This window comes from Cetorhinus maximus, chromosome X, assembly GCF_964194155.1.
Source record: "Cetorhinus maximus chromosome X, sCetMax3.hap1.1, whole genome shotgun sequence".
NCBI lineage: Eukaryota > Metazoa > Chordata > Chondrichthyes > Lamniformes > Cetorhinidae > Cetorhinus > Cetorhinus maximus.
In genome coordinates, this window is record NC_135917.1 from 4,489,634 (window position 1) to 4,502,495 (window position 12,862).

Here is a 12,862-nt window from a genome sequence, read left to right on the forward strand (position 1 = left end):
AAAACTGGAGGAGCACAGCAATCTTGGAGGGTTGTAGGGCTGGAGGAGGTTACAGAGATGGAGAGGGGTGAGTCCAGGTGTGAGTGTTGACAGTGACACATTACAGTTTAATATCATCCTCATTTAATATCCACATTTGCACTTCCAGTGGGTATTGCTGGATAATGATCAAGGTGAGGAATTGTGATGAATTTTCCCCTCCCTAATCCAGAAGCAGAGTCCAGTTGTCGCATCCCTGCTGACCTGGCTGGTCTAAGCTATGTGGCTTAATTACTCATTGAATAAACCCATTGGCTAGCATGGGGTAAACAGAAATATTTTCCTGGAAAGTGACAGCAACATGTTCGAGTGGTCAAAATAATTCTGCAGGCAAATGGTTTACATTTTCTCAGCATCTCTCACTGGTCTGTTGAATCCCATAACTCTTCAACTAGTCTATTATTTTCTATATTTGTATGTTGGTATACATTATGCCAAATAGATCAATTCATGCTGTCTGGGACTGTACAATTTATCTGTCCAGATTGGTGTTTATTAAAATGGCTGCTCTTTTCCCGACACAATGGAACTCTCAATTGCTGAGAATTCAGTGGTTGCATTTTGAAGTTGCTATATGGACTTTAAATAAGTACCCCTCTGCCACCATCCTTTGTATTTCCATTAAAAATAGAATATGAAAAGGCAAATTCTTCAGCATAGCCTCTACTTACCTTGATATAACACACAGCCTATCACCAAGGGTTGGGAAGGAAACCAGGTCAAAATAATGAAATACGTACTTTTTGATTTAGGAAAATCAATTTTTTAACATAGAACGTATAGCACAGAAACAGGCCATTCAGCCCAACTAGTCTATTCTGGTGTTTATGTTCCCAGAGCCATCCCTAGGGTACAGCAAATCGGGGCAACCACCCCTGGCCCTGCATTTCGACATCATGGTGTCAGATGTAATACAGCTTGTAGTACATACCAGCTGATTTGCTGTCTCTTGCACTCTGAGCTCAAAATGAGTGTTTACTGGTGGATATAAGCAAATAAACGAAGCAGGTATCCCTGCTCCAAAACTCAAAAGGGTAGAAGAGAAAGATTAAAACCATATGAACTAGACAAGCACCAAGATGTAGCTTGGCTGGTGGTGAGAAAGGCCCTCCCCGTCAGATCCTTCCAACACGCCAGGAGTCTCACCCCCTCTGCACGTTGCCCTTGAGGTGGCTGTGGTGGGGACGAGACCGTTGTTCACCTCCTTGTGGATTGTGCCTTTGCAAAGAAGATCTGGAGACAGATGTAGTGGTTTCTGTCGAGGTTCATCCCGAGCAGTGCTGTGACACAGGACTCTGTGCTCTACGGGCTGTTCCCAGGGACACACACCGAGACAAACATCAACTGCACCTGGAGGATCATCAGCTCGGTGAAAGACGCTCTTTGGTCTGCCCGAAACTTGTTGGTCTTCCAGTGCAAAGAGTTGTCCCCGACCGAGTGTTGCAGACTGGCACATTCCAAGGCCCAGGACTACGTGCTGAGGGACGCACTAAAGCTTGGGGCAGCCGCCGCAAAGGCGCAATGGGGAAGGGTCGCTGTCTAAGACCTTTCTGCCACAGTGCACCGAGGGGCTGGAAATTGTATAGACTCCTCGGGCTGTACGGCTCATAATGAATGTATGCATTGAATAATAATTGTATTATAATTGTATTGAAGCACCTCAGAGTGCAACATGATGTACGTCGATAACTCCAATCCCATTGCACTGGCTGACTGTCTGTAATGACCATATTGAAATGATTGTAATATTCATTGATTGTATTGATGCACCTTGTGATCCATGTGTAAAAGTTGAATCTGATTGCACTTTTTGTGATGGCGATTTAGAAATGTTTTGTAATGTTCTTCCAGATATTTTATGAATAAAGTATTTTTTCAAAAAAAAAACCAAATGAACTAGGATAAATCCCTACCAAGGCAGCGGGGCTGGGCTCAGTAGCTGGTGCTCCTTTACACACACATGCTCAACCCTACTGGAAAACTTTGACAGAATTCTGCGCACAACAGTGTTAACTTGCACTCATTTGTGAAATTCTGTGTTAGAAAACGATTTTTAAATGATCAGTTGAAATCTGAAAGTTTTCAAATGAAGTAACTGACCTGAAACCACGTTAATTGCAAACATTTGCTTGCTTGCAACCGTAGAAACTGTGAACAGCAACTGTTCACCTGACATCATTGGTGTTAAACCCTCATGGATCACTGATCAGCTAGCTCCAAAATGTGCTCACAGCAAGTGCTGGCCTGTTTAAGGACTCTCAGACATTGTTGTTGGAAATTAACTATCTGCGCTGTAGCTAGTTATAGGGACTTAGAATGTTATTAGAAATTAACTAAAGTCTAATTAACTCAGCAGCTTGCACTTGGAAATTTGTCCCTGTTAAGTGCATGTACCAACAATTAGTATTGGCCAGCGTGGTAGTCCGTCTCCCAATTTCCAGTATTGCAGAGTATGGAGATATAGTTAGGCAGAATATAGATATTAGGTAGAATTCATATATAATTAGGACCTTGTACTTTAGAATTGAATAAATGGTTACAATTTGTTAATAGGCAGAATGGGGCTAAAAACTTTTTTTTGCCCATTTACACACACATGGACACACTCACTCACTTACACACACACTCGCTCACTCTCACTCTCACTCACACTCACACACACAAGAGTTCTGAATTTAAAGACAGCTGAAGTACTTCTGTGTTTAGAATTAAAACAGAATTTTAAAAAGCCTTTTTCAGACAGGTACCAAATATGGACTAGTATTAAGACTAGTGGGACAACTCATCCCCCACCTACACCCAACCTCCAAACACCCCCCCCATTCTCCGATGCCAAACCCTGCATCCAATCCTACAACCCCACCCCTGCACAAATACCCAAAACCCGCCACCCACTACGCCTGTCTGCCTCTCCTCAAAGGCCCAGCCCCCACCCGCCCCCTATACACCACACCCTCTAACACCTCACCCCTGTACTAACCCCCTCCCCTGTACCGCACAAACACCCAAAACTCACCACACACTGCACCTGACCGCCTCTCCCCAACCCCCTCCTACCCCCAGTCCTTGACACCCCCCCAGGAAGGAAATGAGGGAGAGAAAGAGGGAGGGAAGGAAGGAAGGAGAGAGGGAGGGAAGGAAGGAAGGAGAGAGGGAGGGAAGGAGGGAGGGATAGAAGGAGAGAGGGAGAGGAGAGAAAGGGATGGAGGTGGTGCCGTGGGCTGACACACAGCCCCATGTAGATAGTTCTCCGGCAGGCCCGAGGGAAAACAAAAGGGTCCGGGCCATCAGAGTTGGGTGCTGGGTGTTGCTGGCTTATGGCAGAGGAAGGGGGATCTGGGAAGAACTGGGGCTGGTTGGGTGTACCGCAAGATTGTTGATGCATTGGATGGTGCACATTGCCCACCAGCTCCTGGATCTCGGTGATGAAGTACTCAAGAACAGCGGCCAAGTAGACGGGCTGTTAGGGAGGGATTTCCAGGGTTTTGACTCAGCGACAGTGAAGGAATGGTGAGTTAGGATGGTGTGTGTCTTGGAGAAGGTGGTGTTCCCATGCATCTGCTGCCACCTTGTCCTTCTATGTGGTAGAAGGTTCTATGTGTTTGGAAGGTGCTGTCGCGGAGCCTTGTTGAGTTGCTAGCTTTTTTATTTCATTATATACTTTTAAATTTAATACCACTGCACTGTTATTTCTCAGTGGTGCTACATTTACCTTGTTACTCACATTGACTATTTCTTGACTGCACCACCTCCCCCAGCCCTGGTGAAGCGCCCCTTGTTTTTCCCCAGAGTTGGTGAAGGTCTATACTCCCTTGAATTCCCAAGTGCTTCCAATTACTAATGATCGCCTCCAAACGCAGAAGATCGCTTCCACAACCTTGACAAACCGTGATGGCTTTCTAGTGTTCTTGATGAATCCTGTAGTGCAGGATGATGTTTCCAGACACTTCGATACTCATTCCAAATTACACCATTTGAAGTCAGATCGGCAGTGATTGCTTATGAACTTTTATAAACGAGGAATCAATGTCAGATTTTTCAGGTAGGGAAGGGCCTAGCCATCAAAGGAAACTTGTCTAAAAATGTTACGGGGGCCCCACACAGTGTGATTTGTCCCAGGCCCTGTACCCCCCTGCCTGCCACCCCCTCACCCAGGGATGGTCCTGTATGTTTGACACGAGCCTTCTCCCTCCCCTCTTCATCTAATCCCTTGCTTTCTCCCTCATGTGCTTATCCAGCTTCCCCTTAAATGTATTGATGCTATTCTCCTCAATCACTCCTTGTGGTAGCAAGTTCCACATTCTGACCATCTCTGGGTGAAGAAGTTTCTCCTGAATTCCCTATTGGATTTATTAATTCTGTATTTATGGTCCCCTCGGTCTGGTCTCCCTCACAATGTCTTCACCATGTCTACCCTTCTGTACTTTTAAAGACTTCTCCAGTCACGCCACAGTCCTCTCTTTCCAGCGAAAAGATCCCCAGCCTGTTCAATCTAACAAAAACATAAGATAAAGATAACAACAGGAAGCTTCTACTGATGGAATGTGGTAATTTTACATAAACACAACTTAGTCACAGGCACAAGAAAGTTAGTTGTTTATGTCATATGGAGTTAGACTTCAAGTTCACGATGATGTACATCATGTTCGAGCACAGACTTGGAGCACACAAATCATTATCATGGAGAATTTTGGAAGGTAGTTTGTTACATGAATATAGAATAGGTTAACCCATTCACTGCAAAATGTATTACTACACTGGACAGTGAATGGGCAATGAATTTGAGTGGGGGTGGGATAATACAGCATATGGCCGCATTCAGTGATAGTTGACGCAAAACCTATGCGAATCACATTATCACCCCTTTTGTTTCTTCATCGAGCTTGTGTGCAGTGACTAGCCCAATACATCTGCAATGCCATTGTATAAACATGGACTGAAGGTCACCCTGTATCTTGAATTCTGGGCAATGGGGCATGGCTCTGTGATGATCTGATGGTTGCTTTCTGGACTTCACATTTTGAGAAACCTGGGAAGACCTGGGTGTATACAATGTTGCTTCAGTGCTTGGTTTCAGTAGTGCTTGAAGGCACTTTTACACTCACGCTAATGGCACTAGGTGTGTGCTGCATCCATGGCTATTGGCACACTGATATAAAAGGTCTCGAGTTCTGTAATGCCACTGAAGATCTGAATTCTTCTTCTTCTTCTTGAAACCTGCCATTGAATTTTCCACTTTGTTATAAATGTGCAGAGCCTGTTCTATTGGGTGTTTCACGTTATGGTGCACATTGTCCAATTTGCATGTGTGAAAGTTATGGATGTCCACAAAACCCTGGTCTCCCTTTACAAACTAGCCTCTAGTAGACCTCCAGATGGAGTGGTAAGAGGACCTCCCAATGCTCTTGTTTTCTCCAGCTCTCCTGGAACACTGAAGTCACTTCACCTTTAATATTTCATCAGCTTTGGGAAACGTAAATAGTGGAGCATGAGAAAGCAAGATAGGAAATTAATAATACCTTAAAATATACCCCATTAAAATGAGGCCTGGCTGTTTGAGTAAGTGGATCAAGTGATGTATGTGTTGTTTTGCCAAGGAAGTCCCAGGTTTCTCTGCTGAGGTAGCTGATCCCAATCATTATTGCATTTGAAGCACTAAAGTTGGCTTCAGCCTCCCTGGACTAGAGAGAAGAAAATTCAATCAGGGTCTCTGTATGTGATCACCAGACACTAACTCCTTCAAGAAAATGCGCACGTGAGCATCCAGTGAGGACAGGCTTAATTCAGACATTGCCTTTGTCAAGCAATCCACTCGGACTTGGTTTCCAGGATTACACGTAAAGAACAGTCAGTTGGGCAAGAGCTGAGGGGCTGCAGTCACATTGGAATCCATACATCAGCTTAAATCAGCACCTTCCAGGAGGAAAGGGGGAAATCTGACAGGAGGGGGGTGGGGGTTGGGGGGGGGGGGGGGGGTAGAAAAAACCTCAACACTGCAACTACTGTACTTGGCAGCTCAAACACATCAACAAGCTGTTTACACATGCAGCCGCCAGGTCTGAGTGCTGATCTTTGCTAGACTTAAACCCACAGAGCTGCTGTCATTTGCATGATGTGGCCTGGCTGTTTTCTACAGAAAAGAGTTTGTGTTGGTGCAGGCAGGTTCTGCAGTTGCAGGACTCGTTCATCCAGTCCAGATTTGGTGCCAATGACATCAGATATTACTGTAAATAAATAGGAAAAACAGCCAGGAGGACCGGCAAACAGAATGAAAACAAAGAAAATATTCAAGGCTCATCAAACCAGACCTTGTAAACACTGATCTCTTTGCCCATCCACACCCTCCCCCACTCCCCCAATATGGAACACTTTAAGCTGTCAACCATAGGTCTCATCAACTATGGAAACTTACAGGTGGCTTATCCATCTAGATCTTATAAGGAAAGCTCAATAAAGGAGACAATTGGAAAAAGAAAGCCACAGTAATCTGCCTGTTACAAAAGCTATGATGGTTCTATTATGGTTGGTATGTAATGTGGAGTATCACTCCTACAGATTATACATTTATAGGTTCAATGTGAGATTGTGTTTGCCAAGAATATCAAATTGCAGGGCTCCACCTGCTCTGGGCAGCTGTGATTTCTAGGCAGGTGCTTGAAAATGTTCATGCAGTCCCTGCTGGTTCCTTCAATCTCAGTAACCTGTAAAAGGAAGTGCTTCTTGGCTCCAAAGCTGATGAACATAGGTTCTGAAGAAGGAGAATATCATCTTCAGGGGTTGTGCCTAACAAGGCAGAAGAGCTACTCTTTTGAGAGCAGGACATTGTGGGGGTTAAAGACATTAGGGAATATGATCAGTTTTCAGATGGAGGATCAAACTTAGCCTAGAAAGTCCCAAGTTTGATTCATTGTCTGTGGTGAGTTAGCCAATCTCAGCTGGTGTGGGGATGAGGCAGCTACAATTGGCCTTAGATCATCTGGGTTAAGGGAGGTTTAAAAAAATATCTGCTAGAGTTCTTGTTCCTGATTTGTGTGCAGTGGCCTTTACTGGAAAGTGGGGCATGTGTGAAGATCGGATCATGCTCAATTGTGATGCTCCTCCAGCTGAATAGCTTGATGAGGTTCACAATCCAGACTCCAGCATGCAGAAGAACCAACTGGGAAAAGAACTGGAGCTTTTGGAAGTGTACTTGGGCATGGGTTACTGCTTCCAGGAATGGAGGCAACATGAAAAAATATGGGACAGGAACACTAGCTTAGATTTACATTTCTCTTTTAATGGACAGCCAAAGAAGGATGCATTACGAACCATATGAAATAGGAGCAGAAGTAGGCCATTCGGCCCCTCGAGCCTGCTCCACCATTTATTAAGATCATGGCTGATCTGTTTGTGTTTCAAGTTCCACATTCCCATCTACTCCCGATAGCCTTTGATTCCCTTGCCTAGCAAGAATCTATCTATGACCGCCTTAAAAATATTCAGTGACCCCATTTCCATCACTTTCTGAGGCAGAATGTTCCAAAGCCACACAACCCTCCAGAAAAAAAATTTCTCCTCATCTCTGTCCTACAAGGATGACCTCTAATTTTAAAACAGTGCCCCCTAGTTCTGGACTCACCCACAAGAGGAAACATCCTTTCCACACCCACCTTGTCAATACCATTCTGGATCTTATATACTTCAATCAAATCACCCCTTACTCTTCTAAACTCCAGTGGAAACAAGCCCAGTCTGTCTAACCTTTCCTCATAAGACAACCCGCTCATTCCAGGTATCAACCTAGTAAACCTCCTCTGAACTGCCTCCAACGCATTTACATCCTTCCTTAAATAAGAAGACCAAAACTGCACACGGTATTCGAGATGCGGTCTCACCAATGCCCTGTATAACTGAAGCATAACATCCTTACTTTTATGTTCAATTCCTCTCGTAATAAAGGATAGCATTCCATTAGCCGCCTTAGTTACTTGCTGTACCTGTGTACTAGTTTTTTGTGACTCAAGCACAAGAACACCTAGATCCCTCTGCACCTCGGAATTCTGCAGTCGTTCTCCATTTAAATAATGTTCTGCTTTTTTATTCTTCCTGCCAAAGTGAACAACTTCACATTTTCCCAAACTATATTCCATCTGCCAGGTTTTTGTCCACTCACTCAACTTATCTACATCCATCTGCAAACTCCTTATGTCTTCTTCACAACATACTTTCCTACCTACCTTTGTGTCGTCTGCAAATTTAGTTACCATGCCTTCGCTCCCCTCATCTAAGTCATTGATGTAAATTGTAAAAAGTTGAGGCCCCAGCACAGACCCCTGTGGGACCCCACTCGTCACATCCTGTATCAGGTGGGGTGAACAAAAGTTTGATCAGAGGTGATTTTCAAAGGGGTTTTCAAGGTAGAGAAAGGTGAAGAGGTTTAGGGGGGGAATTTCTGAGTGTAGGGACAAAATGATGAAGTCACGGTGACAATGGTGGAGTGAAGGTAAAGTGGAATGCACAAGAGGCCAGAGGGGCAGCAATGTAGAGCTTGGGAGTACTGGAGGGGTTAGAGTTAGAGAGGGGTGAGGCCATGAAGGGCTTTAAACACAAGGGGCTGAATGGCCTATCCCTGTTCCTGTGGAGGTGAGGATGAAGAGGTTTCAGGAGAGGTTAGTAACGGAGAAAAGAAGTTGGGGATGGGGAGGGTTATCTTTACTTTCCAGAATGATCCTGGAGTAGACAGCAGTTTATGCAGCAGAGTGTGTGGGCCAATGTAGCACAGGATGTAGTCCAGCCAGATCTGGTGATGAATGGCTAAGGCAGTTATGCACCAGATACACTCATGATCTTGGACTTGAGGGAGTGAAGGCGGGGGAGGGTGGGAGAGAGTAAAGATTCTGCTGAGGACAGAGGCATCAAAAGGCAGAGATGGTGCCCTTGTCAATGGGCCCATTCAAACCCCCTCTTTCCAGTGGCACATGTATAATTTGCACAGCCATAGACTCTCCCTTCATTCTTTACTATTCGAGGCATATAGTTATTGTTAAACTATCTTAAGCCACTGTTACACCAGTGATTGTTTAGTTTGGATTCTGAGAGATCACTGCCTGTGAACTGGCTCCTAAAATCTGCATTGCTAAATTTGTCTTTAATCTTGGTGGCATATTTGTCAATGATTCTGCTGCCAGGTAAGAAACCCAGGTTCAGTAGAATGCTGTTGCCAGCTCACAATCTCCTGGAGTCCAAATTAAACAAGGGGCAGTATAAAGGTGCTATAATATTGCAGGAGCCCTGTGTTGGAGACGCCGGCATCCCTACAGTGAGGGCCTCATGCAACCAGCTCCAAGCCAAATGTAAAACTGCTGATCGCTTCTCGGCCTTTTGGCTAAGATCAAGTGTTGCAGGGGCGACACCATGGTCCTGCCAAGGCAAGGTCGGGATGGAAGGGCGATAACCAATCGCAATCCAAATCCATACCGTGGGTTACCTATCACCGTCCGAGTCACGGTGAACCACAGCGACGAAGGAGGATCACCTATGGATCGGGGCTTCTTCACCAGGAGGATCCTGTTGAAGGCATGCGGCTTCCAAGCTACGGAGATCTTCACCCTGCACGACTCCCGCAAAGGTGGTTATTTTGACGTCACGTTCAAGCGGGTGGCAGACTGCGTCCGGCTCCTGAGGGTGTTCGAGGAGAAGAGAGACCTGCCGGAGATGAAGATCCTGACGGCGGAGCCGCACTTTTCTCTGCCGTTGCAACGGGAACGTGGGGTGATGGTGCATGTGTACAACCCCTTCGTCCCTGTCGCCGACGTGGTCACCTTCCTCACCAGGTACTTCGATAAGGTGGGGAGCGGCACCGAGATTCGAGACGACTTGGGGATCTGGACAGGCAAACGCCTGTTTAAGGTCACGCTAAAGACCGATGGTAAGGGAGCCATTTTCCACCCTCCCTCCAGTTTCGCTATCGGGGGAAACCGTGGCTACCTGGTCTACGCTGGGCAACCCAAGCATTGTCGCTCATGCGGCAAGGCTGGTCATGTGGCGGCCAACTGCAGCGCCTCCCTCTGCAAGATCTGCAAACAGGAAGGGCACCAGACAAAAGACTGCAAACAGGCCAAGTGCTGCAACCTGTGTGGCGAGGCAAGTCACCTCTACAGGACCTGCCCCAAACGCTGCCGTACTTACGCACAGGCAGCCAAAGCCGACCAGGGGGAAGCAGAAGAAAGGTTCCGTGTCACTCCAACCACCAAGGCCCCCAGGGAGCTCAACGGGACAAAGGAGGACACAGAGAGAGACAAGGTGGAGAAAGAGATTGAGGCAACAGAGAGCCAATCAACAGCACTACCCCCTGAACCTCCCAGTCCTCAGGAATCAATGGAGGAGGAGGCAGCAGTGGAAAAGCAGCAGGGGGAGTGGCGGACGGTGAAGAACACCAAAAGGAAGAGGGAGCGAAGAAGAAGCAAAGGCGTTTCCCAGAGAAGCGGCAAGAGGCGTCTCCCATCCGACACGGATGACAAGGGCAGCAGCTCTTCGGATGATGAAGTGCCAGAGCGGCACCGACAGAAGAGGCGGCAAAGCTCCAGGGCGTTGGAGGACGAGACACCCGAGCTCCAGAAAATTGGAGACAACAAGGAGACCAGCGCACCCCAACTTTGCCTGCAACCTGAGGAGGCCAAGGCACCACAGCCCCTGGAATCTGGGAGCAGTGAGGCAATCATCGCACCCCAGCTCCAGGAAGCCGGGAACAGCAACACCCCAGAGGGGGTGAGTTTTGGAGAAGCTTCTCCAGCAAAGGTCATCTCAAAACCCGCTCTCTACGTGAACCTCCAGATGCCACTGGAGCAGAACACGGCCAAGGAGATCTACCTCAGCCCATCCAAAGTGAAGGAATTTGAGCTCACTACGGGTATGAAGGAGCAGACTAAAGGTCTGGGACTCTCAGAGACAGTGGGTTTGGTAGGAGAATAAATGCTTTAAAATGGGTTTAAAGATTGTATCCATAAATGTGCGTAGCATTAAATCTACTACGCGATGTGTTGCGACCTTGGACTACCTAGCCAAGGTCAAAGCTGACCTGTTGTTTCTGCAGGAGTGTGCGATACCGCACCTCAGCTCCTACAGGCAATGGTCACGATGGTGGTCCCACGGGCCATCGATCTGGTCGGGCGGAAACGACTCTCGTTCCTCCGGCCTGGGTATTCTGCTGCGGGGAGGCAACTTCACCGTCTCCGAGGTCAAGGAGGTGGTGGGCGGGCGACTCCTCGTAGCAGACGTAATGTACAAGAACGCTCCACTCCGGTTAATTAACGTGTATGGCCCGGCACAAGGGGCTGAGCGGCTGGAGGTTTTTCAGCAGCTCCCACTGCTGCTGGCGACCTCCAGGCCGGTCATTCTGGGCGGGGACTTCAACTGCATCATCGATGCGGCTGGACGATCCGGCAGGGCCGGAAGCAGATTGGACGCTACGTCCAGATCCCTGATGGAAACAGTTAAGGATGCCAAGCTGCACGACGTCTTCAGCAACCCTGCAGACGGAGCGCAGCGTAGATACACCTGGTCGCGGCCAGACGGGTCCATTCGTTCCAGGATAGACTTCCTGTTTGTGTCCCGTGCATTCACAGTCAGATCCACCGACGTCAAGCCGGTGTTCTTCTCTGACCACTGCCTCCTACTGGCGGACTGCCACTTGGAGGAAGACCTGAGGGTGGGCAGGGGGGCATGGAAGCTAAATGTGCAACTGCTGACCCCAGAGAACATTGAGGAGCTCAAGAGGGATTACAAAGGTTGGAGAACCGTGAAACCCCTCTTTGAGTCCCTGACACACTGGTGGGAAGTGATCAAGGGAAGCATCAAGAGGTTTTTCATCCGCAAAGGCACCCAGAAAGCTAGAAAGGAACAGAGGGAAATGTCCCGACTCCAGGAAAAGATGCAGAATCTGCTCCGGCTGCGGTCGATGGGGGTCGATGTCAAGGAGGAGCTCCAAGAGGTGAAGGGCCAGCAAGCCTCGCACTTTGCCTCGGAGGCCTCCAAGATCATCTTCCGTTCCAGAGTCCGCTCCGTGGAGCAGGATGAGACGTGCTCACGTTTCTTCTTCCAAAAGGTACACAGAGAGCGCTCTGTGATCAGCAGCCTGAAGGAAGAAGACGGCTCAGTAAAGTCATCACGGTCCGACATTCTGAGGATCAGCAAATCCTTTTATGCCGGACTGTATGACGTGAAGCCCACGGACAGCACGGCCTCCCAGTCCTTCCTGTCCTCTATCACGGAGGTCTTAGACCACAGTACGCGGGAGAGCCTAGACAAACCGCTAACTCCTGACGAACTGACTAAGGCCCTCGAGTCCTTCGAGAAGAGTAAAACCCCCGGAAGCGACGGCCTGCCGGTGGAGTTGTATTCGGCTCTGTGGGACTTGATCGGCCCAGACCTGCTAGAAGTGTACGAGAGTATGCTCCTGGCCGGCAGCATGTCAGAATCCATGAGGAAAGGCATCATCACCCTCATCTACAAGCACAAGGGGGAAAGGGAGGAAATTAGAAATTGGCGACCCATTTCACTGTTGAATGTGGACTATAAGATTCTGTCCAAGGTCATCGCCAACCGGGTCAAATCCGCTCTGGAATTGGTGATTCACCCTGACCAGACCTGCTCTGTGCCAGGCAGGAAGATCTCTGACAGCCTGGCGCTGCTCAGGGATACGATTGCCTATGTACAGGACAGGGGTGTGGATACCTGCCTCATCAGCTTGGATCAGGAGAAGGCCTTTGACAGAATATCGCACACCTACATGGGGGATGTGCTCTCCAAAATGGGCTTTGGGGAGGGAATTCGAAATTGGATCCAA

At 47.8% G+C, this 12,862-nt stretch overlaps 2 protein-coding genes across 3 annotated transcripts in view; both read left to right on the forward strand.

Annotated features, from left to right (window-relative positions):
• cdk2 (cyclin dependent kinase 2) overlaps positions 1 to 7,006 on the forward strand; it is a 434,240-nt gene extending 427,234 nt beyond the window's left edge. Inside the window, exon 8 of the transcript XR_013574133.1 lies at positions 6,995 to 7,006. The gene's annotated coding sequence lies outside the window, so the exon portion shown is untranslated. The remainder of the gene's footprint in view (positions 1 to 6,994) is intronic.
• Positions 1 to 12,862, forward strand: part of LOC144672680 (receptor tyrosine-protein kinase erbB-4-like) — a 139,452-nt gene that overhangs the window by 46,553 nt on the left and 80,037 nt on the right. The window lies entirely within an intron of this gene.